At 43.9% G+C, this 18,195-nt stretch overlaps 1 protein-coding gene across 4 annotated transcripts in view; it reads right to left on the bottom strand.

The window, feature by feature from the left end:
• The window catches only part of ULK4 (unc-51 like kinase 4), a 1,561,547-nt gene that overhangs the window by 557,846 nt on the left and 985,506 nt on the right, over nucleotides 1-18,195 (bottom strand). The window lies entirely within an intron of this gene.

The following is an 18,195-nucleotide window of genomic DNA, read 5'->3' as shown; positions in this document are numbered from 1 at the left end:
TTACTCTGGCTAACAGCGGGTGGTCATAATAATGTGACTCGACCGTTTGTGTGTGCATGTATATATTATATATATATATATATATATATATATATATATATAGAGAGAGAGAGAGAGAGAGAGAAAGAGAGAGAGAGCGAGAGAGAGAGATGAATTAAAACTAGCACTTCATTGACAGCCTTCATCTAATCATTTAGCCCAGAATTCCTGCCCGCCTATCGCTGTTTGTCTCATCCAGCGGCTCTACTCCAGCTAGTAGGCAGCTGTGCCGTCACTGTTGGAGACAGGTTCCACCCTTCGACGATTGCTCTCTCGCTCAGCTTGTTTCCCAGCTGCATTGTGTACTGAGAATTGTGGTGCTACAGTAACTGTTACTTACAGTGTGCACAGTTCATGTTCTGCCTACCGTAATGTAATGTTCTATGTGCTCTGTAGGGTGTAGTATGTTATGCCGGCAGCCAGGATCCCGGCGGCCAGCATACCGGCGCCGGGATACCGACCGCTGGCATGCCGGCAGCTGAGCGAGTGCAAATGAGCTATTCCAAGAGGGAGAATAGTTGTCGGTATGCAGGGTGTCGGGATTCCGGCGCCGGCATACTGAATACCATCCGCTCTGTATTGTCTTACTGTTGCCAGATGTACGGCACTGCTTACCACTTGATAATAGTCACAAATAAATATACTGATGCAAATAAAATTTTCATTGCGGACTGTTAATGCTTTATACCAGTAGTTTCCAAACTTTTTTGAATCACGGCACCCTAGAATATCAGAATTTTTTTCACGACACCCCAAGGGCAAAAATTTCTTATTCAGAAATTTAGAAAGAAATATTACATTAAGTAGACCGCGTTTATATGTCATCCTTAGGGTCAGTTGTGTGGTGAGGGACAAGATTTGCTTCTGTTTGGCCACATATTTTATGACTGGCAGCCACCAGCACTGGTTTTACCTATTATATTGACCATGAATAATTTGAATTTTGGTCCTGGACCACCAACCCAAGGCACCACTGCAAGTGTCCCGAGGCACCCCAGGGAGCCACGGCACACAGTTTGGGAACCTCTGCCCTATACTAAGGTCAACCACTTATTTAAATTTAATTTTAATAATAAAATCATACTTCATATTAGCTTAAAAGATTACATTAATATCTATTTTATACATTAGGGCATTTGAGAACTTCCTCCAAAGTAAATGGGGCTTAAAATAATTTTTAAAGAAAAATCTGAGATCGCTGAAGAAAAAAAGAAAGAAAGAAAGAAAGAAAGAAAGAAAGAAAGAAAGAAAGAAAGAAAGAAAGAAAGAAAGAAAGAAAGAAAGAAAGAAAGAAAGAAAGAAAGAAAGAAAGAAAGAAACAGCTGATAGGTATTTTAAAAAGATCAAAAAAATGAAGAATAAAATAATTTCTGAAAGATATCTATAAAGAGCTTAGATATCAAAGCAAAATTGTAGATATTGTATGAGCTTTGAAGTATCAGGTTTCAAATATGTTTGATGATAAATGCAATTTAGAAGTGTTAAACAGAAAACTTGCTGCCTGTCAGAGTTTAATATATGTACTAGAATTTTTAAACACTTTTGTTTTCAATAAAACCAATAGAAACATCTGGATAAATTAAATCAATAACTTGTCACCAATATAAGAATCTCTCTCTGCAGTTGACTGTCAATGGTATTTTATACATTTGTCAACTAAATGTCTGGTTGTGCAGGTTTTAAGCACCCACCATATTGTAAGGTCTTATGGGCAGCTACATTCAAACAAAATTGCAGTGTACTTTGGGGGTCATTCCAACATGTTCGCACGCTGCAATTTCTCGCAGCTGTGTGAACGGTTCTGAACGGCGCATGCGTGCGGGTGGCTGGTCGCCGGATACGGACCTTACAAAGAAGCCGTTCACAGCGGCGAACGCAAGATTGACAGGCAGAAGGCGGACCTCCACATAGTTTTCGAGGAGTGTCCGGAAAAACGCAGGCGTGCCCAGTCATTGAAGAGGAGGGTTCCTGACGTCAGCTCCAAGCCGGATAAGTCCTGAGATGTGCAGAAACTGCAGAAACTTTTTGTTTGTGCAGCTTTCCGTACAAGTGATTGCAGCCCTGCACAGCCCTACCCCCCTCCCCTGTAGGCGGCGATTACCTGGTTGCAGCAGTGCAAAAAATAGCCTGCGTGCGACCAGGTCGGAATGACCCAGTTTGTACTTAGGATTTGCACTTTGATTGCAATCGTTGCAGTATAAATTCGCACATGGAGTGTGGAAGGATCATACTTGCCGACTTTTAAAAATTAGTTTCAGGAAGATTTTATAGTAGCATGTACCGTGTCGCTGAGAGGGTGTGACAAAAGGGTGTGTCTAGCCCACCTGTGGGCATATGTATTGCCACTAAGAGGTGGGTCCTAAAGTATTAAGCGCACCATGCTGCCAGAGCGGTTTGTGTATGGGTGTAGCTCGTTTGTACACATTACTGATACACCTCGAAACAGCAATGCTATGGGCATTATGCACAGGGTATTAACCAATCGCAACATCACCCTTTGTTGAATAGAATGCAAGTAATGAGCAGACTGATCTAAAAATAAGATTTTACTTACCGATAAATCTATTTCTCGTAGTCCGTAGTGGATGCTGGGGACTCCGTCAGGACCATGGGGAATAGCGGCTCCGCAGGAGACAGGGCACAAAAGTAAAAGCTTTAGGATCAGGTGGTGTGCACTGGCTCCTCCCCCTATGACCCTCCTCCAAGCCTCAGTTAGGATACTGTGCCCGGACGAGCGTACACAATAAGGAAGGATTTTGAATCCCGGGTAAGACTCATACCAGCCACACCAATCACACTGTACAACCTGTGATCTGAACCCAGTTAACAGCATGATAACAGCGGAGCCTCTGAAAAGATGGCTCACAACAATAATAACCCGATTTTTGTACCAATAACTATGTACAAGTATTGCAGACAATCCGCACTTGGGATGGGCGCCCAGCATCCACTACGGACTACGAGAAATAGATTTATCGGTAAGTAAAATCTTATTTTCTCTAACGTCCTAGTGGATGCTGGGGACTCCGTCAGGACCATGGGGATTATACCAAAGCTCCCAAACGGGCGGGAGAGTGCGGATGACTCTGCAGCACCGAATGAGAGAACTCCAGGTCCTCTTTAGCCAGGGTATCAAATTTGTAGAATTTTACAAACGTGTTCTCCCCCGACCACGTAGCTGCTCGGCAGAGTTGTAATGCCGAGACCCCTCGGGCAGCCGCCCAGGATGAGCCCACCTTCCTTGTGGAATGGGCATTTACATATTTTGGCTGTGGCAGGCCTGCCACAGAATGTGCAAGCTGAATTGTACTACATATCCAACTAGCAATCGTCTGCTTAGAAGCAAGAGCACCCAGTTTGTTGGGTGCATACAGGATAACAGCAAGTCAGTTTTCCTGACTCCAGCCGTCCTGGAAACCGATATTTTCAGGGCCCTGACAACATCTAGCAACTTGGAGTCCTCCAAGTCCCTAGTAGCCGCAGGTACCACAATAAGCTGGTTCAGGTGAAACGCTGACACCACCTTAGGGATAAACTGGGGACGAGTCCGCAGCTCTGCCCCGTCCGAATGGACAATCAGATATGGGCTTTTGTGAGACAAAGCCGCCAATTCTGACACTCGCCTGGCCGAGGCCAGGGCCAACATCATGGTCACTTTCCATGTGAGATATTTCAAATCCACAGATTTGAGCGGTTTAAACCAATGTGATTTGAGGAATCCCAGAACTATGTTGAGATCCCACAGTGCCACTGGAGGCACAAAAGGGGGTTGTATATGCAGTACTCCCTTGACAAACTTCTGGACTTCAGGAACTGAAGCCAATTCTTTCTGGAAGAAAATCGACAGGGCCGAAATTTGAACCTTAATGGACCCCAATCTGAGGCCCATAGACACTCCTGTTTGCAGGAAATGCAGGAATCGACCGAGTTGAAATTTCTTCGTGGAGCCTTCCTGGCCTCACACCACGCAACATATTTTCGCCACATGTGGTGATAATGTTGTGCGGTCACGTCCTTCCTGGCTTTGACCAGGGTAGGAATGACCTCTTCCGGAATGCCTTTTTCCCTTAGGATCCGGCGTTCAACCGCCATGCCGTCAAACGCAGCCGCGGTAAGTCTTGGAACAGACATGGTACGTGCTGAAGCAAGTCCCTTCTTAGCGGCAGAGGTCATGAGTCCTCTGTGAGTATCTCTTGAAGTTCCGGGTACCAAGTCCTTCTTGGCCAATCCGGAGCCACGATTATAGTTCTTACTCCTCTACGTCTTATAATTCTCAATACCTTGGGTATGAGAAGCAGAGGAGGGAACACATACACCGACTGGTACGCCCACGGTGTTACCAGAACGTCCGCAGCTATTGCCTGAAAGTCTCTTGACCTGGCGCAATACCTGTCCAATTTTTTGTTCAGGCGGGACGCCATCATGTACACCTTTGGTCTTTCCCAACGGTTCACAATCATGTGGAAAACTTCCCGATGAAGTCCCCACTCTCCCGGGTGGAGGTCGTGCCTGCTGAGGAAGTCTGCTTCCCAGTTGTCCACTCCCGGAATGAACACTGCTGACAGTGCTATCACATGATTTTCCGCCCAGCGAAGAATCCTTGCAGTTTTTGCCATTGCCCTCCTGCTTCTTGTGCCGCCCTGTCTGTTTACGTGGGCGACTGCCGTGATGTTGTCCCACTGGATCAATACCGGCTGACCTTGAAGCAGAGGTCTTGCTAAGCTTAGAGCATTATAAATTGCCCTTAGCTCCAGTATATTTATGTGGAGAAAAGTCTCCAGACTTAATCACACTCCCTGGAAATTTTTTCCCTGTGTGACTGCTCCCCAGCCTCTCAGGCTGGCCTCCGTGGTCACCAGCATCCAATCCTGAATGCCGAATCTGCGGCCCTCTAGAAGATGAGCACTCTGTAACCACCACAGGAGAGACACCCTTGTCCTTGGAGATAGGGTTATCCGCTGATGCATCTGAAGATGCGATCCGGACCATTTGTCCAGCAGATCCCACTGAAAAGTTCTTGCGTGGAATCTGCCGAATGGAATCGCTTCGTAATAAGCCACCATTTTTCCCAGGACTCTTGTGCAATGATGCACTGACACTTTTCCTGGTTTTAGGAGGTTCCTGACTAGCTCGGATAACTCCCTGGCTTTCTCCTCCGGGAGAAACACCTTTTTCTGGACTGTGTCCAGTCCCTAGGAACAGCAGACGTGTCGTCGGAAACAACTGCGGTTTTGGAATATTTAGAATCCACCCGTGCTGTCGTAGAACTACTTGAGATAGTGCTACTCCGACCTCCAACTGTTCTCTGGACCTTGCTCTTATCAGGAGGTCGTCCATTTTCTTCGAAGAAGAATCATCATTTCGGGCATTACCTTGGTAAAGACCCGGAGTGCCGTGGACAATTCAAACGGCAGCGTCTGAAACTGATAGTGACAGTTCTGTACCACGAACCTGAGATACCCTTGGTGAGAAGGGCAAATTGGGACATGGAGGTAAGCATCCCTGATGTCCCGGGACACCATATAGTCCCCTTCTTCCTGGTTCGCTATCACTGCTCTGAGTGACTCCATCTTGATTTGAACCTTTGTAAGTGTTCAAATATTTCAGATTTAGAATAGGTCTCACCGAGCCTTCTGGTTTCAGTACCACAATATAGTGTGGAATAATACCCCTTTCCTTGTTGTAGGAGGGGTACTTTGATTATCACCTGCTGGGAATACAGCTTGTGAATTGTTTCCAATACTGCCTCCCTGTCGGAGGGAGACGTTGGTAAAGCAGACTTCAGGAACCTGCGAGGGGAAACGTCTCGACTTTCCAATCTGTACCCCTGGGATACTACTTGTAGGATCCAGGGGTCCTGTACGGCCCCAGCGTCATGCTGAGAACTTGGCAGAAGCGGTGGAAGGCTTCTGTTCCTGGGAATGGGCTGCCTGCTGCAGTCTTCTTCCCTTTCCTCTATCCCTGGGCAGATATGCTTATGGGGACGAAAGGACTGAGGCTGAAAAGACGGTGTCTTTTTCTGCAGAGATGTGACTTAGGGTAAAAACGGTGGATTTCCCAGCAGTTGCCGTGGCCACCAGGTCCGATGGACCGACCCCCAAATAACTCCTCCCCTTTATACGGCAATACATCTTTGTGCCGTTTGGAATCTGCATCACCTGACCACTGTCGTGTCCATAAACATCTTTTGGCAGATATGGACATCGCACTTACTCTTGATGCCAGAGTGCAAATATCCCTCTGTGCATCTCGCATATATAGAAATGCATTCTTTAAATGCTCTATAGTAAATAAAATACTGTCCCTGTCAAGGGTATCAATATTTTCAGTCAGGGAATCCGACCAAGCCACCCCAGCACTGCACATCCAGGCTGAGGCGATTGCTGGTCGCAGTATAATACCAGTATGTGTGTATATACTTTTAAGGATATTTTCCAGCCTCCTATCAGCTGGCTCCTTGAGGGCGGCCGTATCTGGAGACGGTACCGCCACTTGTTTTGATAAGCGTGTGAGCGCCTTATCCACCCTAAGGGGTGTTTCCCAACGCGCCCTAACTTCTGGCGGGAAAGGGTATACCGCCAATAATTTTCTATCGGGGGAACCCCGCGCCTCATCACACACTTTATTTAATTTATCTGATTCAGGAAAAACTATAGGTAGTTTTTCCACACCCCACATAATACCCTTTTTTGTGGTACTTGTAGTATCAGAAATATGTAACACCTCCTTCATTGCCCTTAACAAGTAACGTGTGGCCCTAAAGGAAAATACGTTTGTTTCTTCACCGTCGACACTTGAGTCAGTGTCCGTGTCTGTGTCGACCGACTGAGGTAAAATGGGCATTATAACGTCCCTGACGGTGTTTTAGACGCCTGGACAGATACTAATATGTTTGCCGGCCGTCTCATGTCGTCAACCGACTTGCAGCGTGTTGACATTATCACGTAATTCCTTAAATAAGCCATCTATTCCGGTGTCGACTCCCTAGAGAGTGACATCACCATTACAGGCAATTTGCTCCGCCTCCCAACATCGTCCTCATACATGTCGACACACACGTACCGACACACAGCACACACACAGGGAATGCTCTGATAGAGGACAGGACCTACTAGCCCTTTGGGGGGACAGAGGGAGAGTTTGCCAGCACACACCAAAAACGCTATAATTATACAGGGACAACCTTTATATAAGTGCTTTTCCCTTATAGCATTTTAATATATGTAGTCATATCGCCAAATCAGTGCCCCCCCTCTCTGTTTTAACCCTGTTTCTGTAGTGCAGTGCAGGGGAGAGCCTGGGAGCCTTCCCACCAGCATTTCTGTGAGGGAAAATGGCGCTGTGTGCTGAGGAGAATAGGCCCCGCCCCCTTTTCGGCGGGCTTCTTCTCCCGTTTTTCTGAGACCTGGCAGGGGTTAAATACATCCATATAGCCCCCAGGGGCTATATGTGATGTATTTTTAGCCAGAATAAGGTACTATCATTGCTGCCCAGGGCGCCCCCCCCAGCACCCTGCACCCTCAGTGACCGCTGTTATGAAGTGTGCTGACAACAATGGCGCACAGCTGCAGTGCTGTGCGCTACCTTATGAAGACTGAAAAGTCTTCTGCCGCCGGTTTCTGGACCTCTTCACTTTTCGGCATCTGCAAGGGGGTCGGCGGCGCGGCTCCGGGACGAACCCCAGGGTGAGACCTGTGTTCCGACTCCCTCTGGAGCTAATGGTGTCCAGTAGCCTAAGAAGCCAATCCATCCTGCACGCAGGTGAGTTCACTTCTCTCCCCTAAGTCCCTCGATGCAGTGAGCCTGTTGCCAGCAGGACTCACTGAAAATAAAAAACCTAACAAAACTTTTACTCTAAGCAGCTCTTTAGGAGAGCCACCTAGATTGCACCCTTCTCGGCCGGGCACAAAAATCTAACTGAGGCTTGGAGGAGGGTCATAGGGGGAGGAGCCAGTGCACACCAGCTAGTCATAAAGCTTTTACTTTTGTGCCCTGTCTCCTGCGGAGCCGCTATTCCCCATGGTCCTGACGGAGTCCCCAGCATCCACTAGGACGTTAGAGAAAACTAAAATGCCATCTTTTGTTATGCCCCCCAGTGACATCATTACGGGGGGTGCGGGCAACACCCAGTTGTCACCCACTAAAATGCCGGCTCCTGCTCAGTGACAGTAACATTAAATGCAGCATCTAGCTCCTGTCACTGTGTAGGAGCCGGCGCTGCAGACAACACATTCACCGGGGGCAGCCAACATCTCTGGGGTTTGGGAAGCAAAGCTACGCCCCCACCCCCCCCCCCATGAAAACACGCCCCATCCCATGAAGACACATCCCCAGACAGATTCTTCAGAGCCGCACCAGGTGTCATAAGAGAAAGTGACACCCCTGATGCTCCCCAAGCTTAAATAAATCCCACAATGTTAATGATTTCCATGGTTATCAATAAAATCTGTAAATACATTTTCCTAATGTACGCCTTTACATCTTATTCGCAGCTGTGTGTGTAAATAAATAACAGGGCTCCCTGAGCTAAAAACCTACAATACATCTCATCATAATTGTATTTGTGTCATTACAGTACTAGGCACTTCCAGAAGCCAGTGCATACTCTAGGTACAGTTACAGGGGCAGTCAGAGAGGCAACAAGCCCATTACAAAGAAAATACAACGCTCAGCAGATGGCCATTAACCAGGGATGACGGTGCCAGACAGGGAAGTTGAAGGATGTAGTCAGGCATAAAAGTAATTTGACATGTACTACAGGTACTTACAGGGAGTTTTAGAGTGTAACTGGAGCAGCAGGACAGCAAAGACGCTATGCTGGTGACTGCCACTGGGCACACACAAACACACACTGGCCTCTTGCCTTTTCCTTCCTGCCCGAGTCCCTCTGCAACTCCGCCTTGCTGAATTCCCCAGTCAAGGCTAGGCTCCATGTGATGGCTGTTGTGCCAGATCCACCTGCTCCACTCCTGCTGTCATCCCAGTTGCAGTTCCATCACCCCAATCAGAGGCTGATGCTGGTGTCGGGCTCCAGCTGGCCTCTTCTGTTGTTGCTGTTATACACATGTGAGCGGTAGGAGGAATAGGGGGGTATCATATATAATGCCACAGTGGCTGGCCCCTTGTTTCTTGATGTCACACGTCAAAGCCGGGGCAGTGGGAAATCGGGGACACCCAGGCATCCGCTGAGAGATCTGTGCAACGTCCCGGGGCAGTAGAAAGATTGTGATTCTCCCGCAGGATGCAGAAGGTAGGCAAGTTTGGACAGGATGCATAGTGTGGCTTAGTGATGAAGGCCCCGGTCTCACCTTCTTTCTCAGATAATCTTCTAGTGGGAAAATAGCTCCCATTTTCGCGGGAAGACCTGTTTTTGTGGGACTGTCCAATCGCGAGTCACAGTGTCCTGTGGTGGGGGAAGTTGGGAGGCTCCATGTCACTGCTAAGCAGAGCAGTGGTGAATATATGCTGTGCGTATGAGCACAGCAGACAGAGGGGCTGGGGACACGGCCAACAGCTCACAGAGTGCTGGATATGCCCTCACAAAGACAAAAATGGGAGGCGTGGCTCGCGATCGTGACATTGCCACGAAGCTATGCCTCCCTTTGTGGTGACCATGCCCCCTTTGTGGGCGCATGTGCAGGAGTCCCGATCTAGCCGTAATCCCCCAAAACCAGCGATTCTTGGAGGATATTCTGCAAAAAGGTCTTCATAAAAACATTCGACATAACTGGTAAAAGCTAAATCCACAGGGCGGTGATGGTTTATTCAGTATTACGTGCTTACTTTAGGTTATATGTTGGTTGTGAATTTTTATGCTATATGACAAAATATTACAAACACTGCACATTATAAACAATATCAGTTTTGGAAAGACTGACCCGTACTGTATTAATTATAAAAAAACAAAAAAAACAACACAAACAATAGCATTAATGTTGCAAAACTCCATGGACACAAGTACAAGCTGGATGAATAAAGGATTTGTTGGTTTATACACCATATATTTACTATGAAGATCCTTCACACAGGCTGTAAAGTTTGTCTGCTAATCAATACTCTGTGAAGTTGTGCTGGACAACATTCCTAAGGCTGATAATATTTCTGTCATGGGAATGAATCTTCACAGAATATTAAATATGGCCTATGAACACAAACTAAGACGAGAGAGAAATGAAGTGTGTATGCTTTCTTTTGTACTCTGAATTAGCTCTACTATGAACATTGGCCTTGCACTCCCCGATAACAGACTTCGGAAATATTCCTGATTCCCATGCCAAAATGGATTTATAATTCAAACAATTACTGCTGAAAAAATAAAATACTTCTTGGTTTACAAACTTTCCTCACTTAATGGCAACAAGATGTTTACTGTCACATTATCATATATTTCCAAGATAATGTAGAAAATACAGGTTATCGTGTCTGTTGTAGACACCCTGTTTGCATACACTCTTAGATACATTAAAGAATAACTTTGAGTACAAAAATTATGAACACACCCCAATCTCTTGCCGATCTCGCCCCAGATTTGTTAATTTTGGTACACTTGCGAACATGTCTGTCGGTACCGTTAGTGTGGCATATAGCTGCTCTCGTGTCCGCAAGTAACTCGCACAACAAACTGCAGATAAATTAATCAGATCTCCACTATTTCGCTACAAACTTAGTAAAAGTGCCGACACAACAGCTTACAATGGTGTCGGTGCGATTCTGCAATTTACAAACATTACATTTTTGCATTCTTAAAATATTCTAAGAAACATAACACCATCTAAAGATGGCATTCTGGAAATAAAATCTGCATTTCTAAAATATCAGCCACAATGGACCTAGTTGTAACCTGACATATTGTTAACATTAATAGGGCAGCACTTTCTTTAGTGAACACCAGCTGCTGGCGGCAGATTATAGTTCACTATAGGTTAGGTTGGGATCTTGGACCTATAGAATTTAATTACTGGACTATAAAGAAGCTTTACAGAGCTATATGTGTCAGAAAGGCGGAACATACATTACTGTACAGAGTAGTGGTGTTTGGAAAATTACACATTACTATATAGTTCCACATTTCATTCATTCTTCATAACTATAAAACAATGTAATGACATTTGGGCTGTACATTGCTCCAGCTGTCTTTCAACATTTTTATCACTTTTTGTTTTTTTCACATTATTGTATTACTTGGGCAAATAAAAGGTAATTTTCAGCGAAAAAGACACTTAGTGTGGCAGATTCAGCCTGGATGAGGTGCACTGAGAGGGACTATGGCCCTCATTCCTAGTTGATCGCTCGCTAGCTGCTTTTAGCAGCAGTGCAAATGCTAAACCGCCTCCCTCTGGGAGTGTATCTTAGCTTAGCAGAAGTGCGACCGAAAGGATCGCAGGACGGCGCAAAAATGTTTCATGCATTTTCTGAGTAGCTGCAGACCTACTCCTACCTTGCGATCACTTGAGTCTGTTTAGTTCCTGTTTTGAAGTCACAAACAAGCCCTGCGTTCGGCCAGCCATGCCTACGTTTCCCCAGGCACGCCTGCGTTTTTATCTGACATGCCTGCGTTTTTCATCACACTCCCGGAAAACGGTCAGTTACCTCCCAGAAACGCCCCATTCCTGTCAATCACTCGCCGATCAGCAGTGTGACTGAAAAGAGTAGCTAGACCTTGTGTGAAACTGCATCGGCTTTTGTGAAAGTACTTTGCGCATGCGCAGAAGTGCCAATTTTTTGCATGATCGCTGCGGTGCGAACAACGGCAGCTAGCGATCAATTCGGAATGAGCCCGTATATGTGATGCAACTGAAGCCACAGTTTATGAAGATACATCTGAATTAATACTGTAAATACAGTTGATAGAGTTCCACAGCAAATTACATGATCACCCTTTTAATCCTACCTGCACTATGTATATAGATTCAAACTCATTCCCACACAGATTGCAAAGTGTCACACATCAAATTGATCAGTAAAGTTTAGCAAAGTGGTTTTGTTGCTTCCAGTGATATTATTTGTGCAAATACAGATGTGTCCTCATACATCTAGCCTCAATATGCCACGCAGCGCAGGATTCCTGCTGTAAGCCGCCGGATCCCGGGCAACTCTACAAACGTTGGGCGTCTCTTTTTGCTGATAATGCATCTTAGCTGCAACGCAATGTGACTAGAATGCACGTGGAGACTGCTGACTAATTTGATATATGATATTTGTATATTGTTGGTGACTGAGTCTGTATACGGAGCAGAACAGAACTTGGAAAAAAGCTGTGGCTGCTACATTGTAGCACTTTGTATACAGATTCAGAGACTCAGTCGCACCCAGATACACAAGTGTCATATCAAATTATTCAGCACAGTCCCCTCGTGTGTCCTAGTCACATTTTGTTGCAACTAATACCCCTTTCAGACATGCTCCAAAATCCTGTGTTTTTGCACATGAACGTGCATCACCCAGGAATTTGGCATGTGTGAAAGGTGCTGACCCGGGAACATGTGACATGTGTATGTGTAAGACGTGTGTGTGTAACATGTACGAGTGTGACGTCTGTGTGTGTGTGTGTGTGTGTGTGACATGAGAGTAGCCTGGTCACCCCTGGCTGTCAGGGCAGACCAGACTTATGTCTGAAAGGGGTCGACCTGGGAATTTCCCAGGTCTCAGGTTTAGTGTGAAAGGGCCCTCCAGCAAATACTGAGCAGGGAAATTCCTGGGTCGTATGTCTGAAAGGGGTATAAAATGCATTTTAGGGGGGAAAAAAAGAAGATGACACCCAACACTAAAAGATCTCAGCTATTTACATGGAATATGCTCAGTCCAGCCATTCGCCCACTTTCGGTCTGTGTACAATCCATTGCAATCTGAGGATATAAAAATTCTAAAGAATCTCAGAAATTGAAGATTATTATAATATATATATTTATTATCATTATTTTTCTATTACCAGCAGGAGATTCTGGAGCTCACTCCAGGCTGAGAGACACCAAAGCACTGACCCCTTGCTAGTGCTGAGACCTGGAACTTATACCCAGTGCTTACAGCCGACTCACATGATGCGGAAGTGAATCCTGATTGGCTCCTGGGAGATCACCTGGCTGGAGACGATCATGGCGCTGTCCATGGGGGAGAGCGGTGGGAACTTTGGCGTGCTGAGGCCAGAGCCAGCCGCTATGGCCGCCAGACAGAGACACGCTGGTACACAGTCACAGGTGCCACGGCGAGACACATCAGGGGAGCGGCTGGATGAAGACTCGCGTCCAGGCTTGCGGCGGCGGTTAGCTAAATCCTGGCTAGGGAGCGCAGATAACCTTCCTTTTTTGACACTATCTATCATTTTAATATAACATTTAGGTTAAAACAAGCATACCTTACATTGTGAGGTGTCATATGGGCAGATACAGTTGGTATCTGACTGTTTCCTACATAGCATACTTAAAATTATAACCGGCCCATATATTAACATCCATGCATTTATAATGTCATTTATCTATCTAGCATTTAGGTTAAAATAAGCTTACATTTAAAGTCCAGCAGACATATATAACAGATAACAGTTGATTACTGACAGTTCTATAGCAAATCATAGGATCAGCCTACTGAGGATTTAAATCACATCCTACCAGCATTTCACCATAGTTATCAAAAATTATTTTCAGTTAAGATAAGCATACATGACATTGTCAGTTATAATATCAGCAGATACAGTATATATATCTGACAATTTTCTTCAAAGCAGTTGCCTTTCTAATGAAGCTGAGTGACATCACAAATACTGTTTATGATGTAAGCAAGTCACATGATGAGTATACAAAGGTGAAATTCACATCCTGTCTGCATTTTTCCATTGCTACAGTATCTATTATAGTCTATCCAGAACCGGATAAAAAATGGAGCGGATGGAACTACAGCTCCAGGACAGAACATAAATATAGGACCACTGATATGATGGAAATATGATTACCAGCCATCCAGCTTGCCACGTGGTCAGCCATAAATCATGTTATTAAACTTGTATTTCTATTTTTGTGACAAGAGAATGCAATTTTTCTCCTATTACATATGTATGGAAAAACTAGGGGTAAAGGCTGATTTCTCCATTTTCACCTACACTTTTCCCAGCAAGAATTTTCACGCAAATCCTATTGAACTCCAAAACTGCGAAAACAGGATTTGCGTGAAAATTCTTGCTGTGAAAAGTGTAGGCGAAGATGGGGAAATCAGCCTGTACCTAAATAATGCCAAACTAACACAGGATAACATTATAGGAGGTGTACTGTATAAGAGGTAATATTAAATAGATATGAGGTACTTAAATTGAGGCAAATGGCTTTTTAAAAAAAAAAAAATTAAAAACACTTATAAAAGCTGTTTTTTTCCCAGCAAAATAAGTGCTCTCATTAAATTTGGGGTACATAAAAAGGGGTATAAGTTTATGTTTGGGTCATTTTAGGAGACTTAAAAAAAACTGACTACTCCCACATGCAAGCCTAAAAACATCTGTCCTACTCATAAAGCACCCCAATATACGTGTCCCATACTTTGAACCCTGAATTCCGTAACTTTGCACCTTTTCACCCCAAAAATCACGTCATTATTGGCCTGCTAAAAATAATTAACAATGTCAAAGTGCATACTTAGTCACTATAGGAGGGGGGGGGGGGGGGGGGGTGTCCCAGGGGGTTCTGAACCAAATCCTGACATTTTTACCTTAAAATAGAGATTTTCCCCTACTTTGCTCCTGCTCAGAGTAGGTGAAGTTTAAGTCACGGTAAAATTATTGACAATACATTACTGCTGCTAACTTAATAGGGGGCTTTAACAATTTGCAGTACAATCACAGTTTTTTTGCACAAAATACGGGGTTAACACAGCTAACTGAATACTCCCCTACATGTAATTACAAATCTGCACATATACATAGAAATATACAATTTAAAATACTCCTCTGGCGGGCAAAATTATATCTAATGGTAATTTTCATTTTTAACAAGAAAATTATAATTAAACATTAAAATACTCATACAGGCAATCAAAATCCCATTATTTTTCTTTCATAGACTTTTAAAGTATACTGTAAGGTTCAATTTAAACAAAAAGGGACATGATGACTCATCTGCCTTAGGTTGATAATGCTAATTGAACCCATTTTTTTTTTTTTTTTTTGCACCAAAAAAATTATTAATGAACTCTCGGAGCCAGACAAGATTGATTAACATTTTTTACTGGATCTCCATATTTTGATTGACAAAGGGCCAAAATTTCAAAGTGATATATGGATTAGGTACTGAAATGTAATTTTTTTTCCAGATGCACCTCAGAAAAAAAAGAAGGGCATCTGTAGTGGCATTTCCCAGAATTTTTTGAAACTTTGACCCTATATAACTCGAAAACTGTGATGCCTAGAGAAGAAAAAATGTACATGGGTTAGTAGCTACGTGGTGGTATCAAGTGTACAAAGTATCATGAAAATCTAGGTCAGTGGGTATCATGCCTGGGTGAACTGACATGGAATGACCCTCTGGCCACACCCACAACCCATATTATTTCTAAACCCATGTGGCCCTACATTCATTCCAGCCCAGATTATATCATAATCTGCTAGTACAGTTATCACTGGGTCTGTTAAACCCCCTGTAAATGCCCTGCTGCTAAAGATAACAAATAATAATGCCTTGTCAAGAAAATGTATTCTAAGACGTTCACCAGAATGGTATGGCCACCAGCTAACAGCTCTGTGCCCAGGTTTTGTGGGTTTGGAGCGTGTATTGTGTATTGCTGTCTGGTGAGCCACTGTGGGAGCCGCTTTTCTTAGTTATTATTTCGCAGAAATTACACCTCAGTTATTTACATGGAATATACTCAGTCGCCCACTTTCGGTCTGTGTACAATCCATTGCAATCTGTGGGTATAAAAATTCTAAAGACAATTTCAGAAATTGAAGATTTTTATAATATATATTTATTATCATTTATTATTTTTCTGTTTCTCTCATATCATGCATCTTAAGAGCTCACTGTTCTTCTCTGGTACTAGTTACTGCTCTATTCCATTTATTCTGACACCCACACAAACCCAATCTCCCGCCCTCATTCTTTATCTATGTCTCTCCCTCTGTCGGGATGTACTGGGGCAGATATACAGTACTCTGTGAAAGTCACTTCCCTGGAGGTCTGTACTGTGCAGCAATGGGTTGCCATGGACTATGTGACTAGCGGCCTGTTGACTTTTATTCTGCTATGTGACACCTGCACAGAAGTTTGTTTCTGACCTGTGACTGATGGAGCTGCAGTGACAGCGATGATCACATGCTACCTCATCTCGATATGGCACAGGATAACGATTCGGGAGGAGGCTGGACAATGGCAAACTTTAGAGACCAGCCGAGAACCAGTGGTATGTGACGTGCATATTTGAACTGTTGCCACCTAATGGCCTACACAGTGTTAATTTTGTCAGGGATTTTCAATTTAGTTTTAGTCTTAGTCACTTTCCTAAAATTTGACGAAATTAAATGTCACATTTTAGTCAAATTTTTTAATTTCGTCTTAGTCACGTTTTAGTCAGTGGATCTGGACGAACATTTTCGTCTAATTTTAGTCATTGATTTAGTCATAGCTTTGCATTTTAATGGTACTGTAATGGATTTTGCTGAAGATCATTTCTCTATCATTCCCTTGAACAATGTACTTTGTATACCTTTCACTATGTGTTTAGTAATCTAGGTATCAAGCAAGTACAACACAAATACTATTTCCACCACAGCAGGTCATTTATTTTCTGTAAATATCAATTCAAGAATACAATTTTTTTTTTATATAATTTTTTTTAATTTAAATAAAAAAATACAACCTGCCTGATACAAGTAGTACAGTACTAGTCTACTGCAAAATAAAATGAAGCTATAAGGATGCATATTATAATATATAGCTATTTAGCTAAAGTGAACTAAGTAGCTAGCCACATAAACTGACTGAGTGATTCTCATAACAAAGAGTTGTTGCGCAGCCACAGTGCAAGTAAGTAAATCTAGGGCCAGAGAGGATGGATAAAACTGTATAAAATACAGTATTATTAATTAAAGAACCCAAAAAATCAATCACTCGAAAAATGTGCTGTCCTGACTAAAATGATGCAGCATTTTCATCTAGCCAATTTTAGTCATAACAACGTGGACGAATATATAGTCAACATTTTCGCTATTAAGTAATTCCTATTTTCGTTATCGTTACATTTAAGTCACAGAAAAAACCTTCATCGACAAATAGTTTTAGTTTACATTTTCGTCTACGAAATTAACACCGGGCCTACATAGGATCTATAGCAGACTCAGCAAAGCCAGAAACAGAGGAGAGGCAGCACAGTACCATTAAATTAAGGCAGTGGAGATGTAAGCAGGTGGGGGAGGAAGGGGCTGAGTCTGAGTAGGGGTGGGGATCTAGCAGGCACTATCTGAGATAGGAGGTCGAGCTGCTGTAGTCCTTAGACTCAGAGTGACATTTCTTTTGCCTGTAAGTTAGAGAGAGAGGGGGGTACTATATTGTGTGCCCCAGTCTCTATCTCTGAGTAAACCTGTGTGTGTGTCATACCCTACTGTATATGAGTCACCCTGTATCACTCTGCCTATGGGCCTTATTCACCTTCCAATTGAAAATTGGACAATTATCGGACAACTTTGCATGTGCTGCAACCACATTGCATGTGCGCAAATGCCGAAATGTGAACGCAATGCGATCGCAGGCCCACCAATCTACGATCACATAGCAATTGCCAGGAAGCGATCATTTGTGGAAAGTTACATGGTGTTTGCGGAGAGTCGGTGAAAAAGCGTAGGTGTGTCATGGTCATTTTGGGGTGTGCATTTGACATCAGCGTTGATTGAAAACTTTGCACCGATGCGACTGCAGCAGTGTATATCCTGTGTAGGCATGGGTCAACCGGTATTGTAGATGGTTGCCGATGATTCCCGGTTTCTGCATATGCACGTAAATATGCAAAGACATATTCAAATTTGCAAACGCATCGTGGGCATATTTTACCTTTGGGCGGCTCTTCACATGCGTTTTTTTGCAGAATCAGGATTGAGAAAATTGCAATTTCTATTTTAATAGTGATCCAACCTGATTTAGGTCCTATATGGTTCTGTGCATGTATGTATACGTGTGTCTGCATGCC

Source organism: Pseudophryne corroboree, chromosome 5 (genome assembly GCF_028390025.1).
Source record: "Pseudophryne corroboree isolate aPseCor3 chromosome 5, aPseCor3.hap2, whole genome shotgun sequence".
NCBI lineage: Eukaryota > Metazoa > Chordata > Amphibia > Anura > Myobatrachidae > Pseudophryne > Pseudophryne corroboree.
This window is presented reverse-complemented; position numbering and strand designations above follow the sequence as displayed.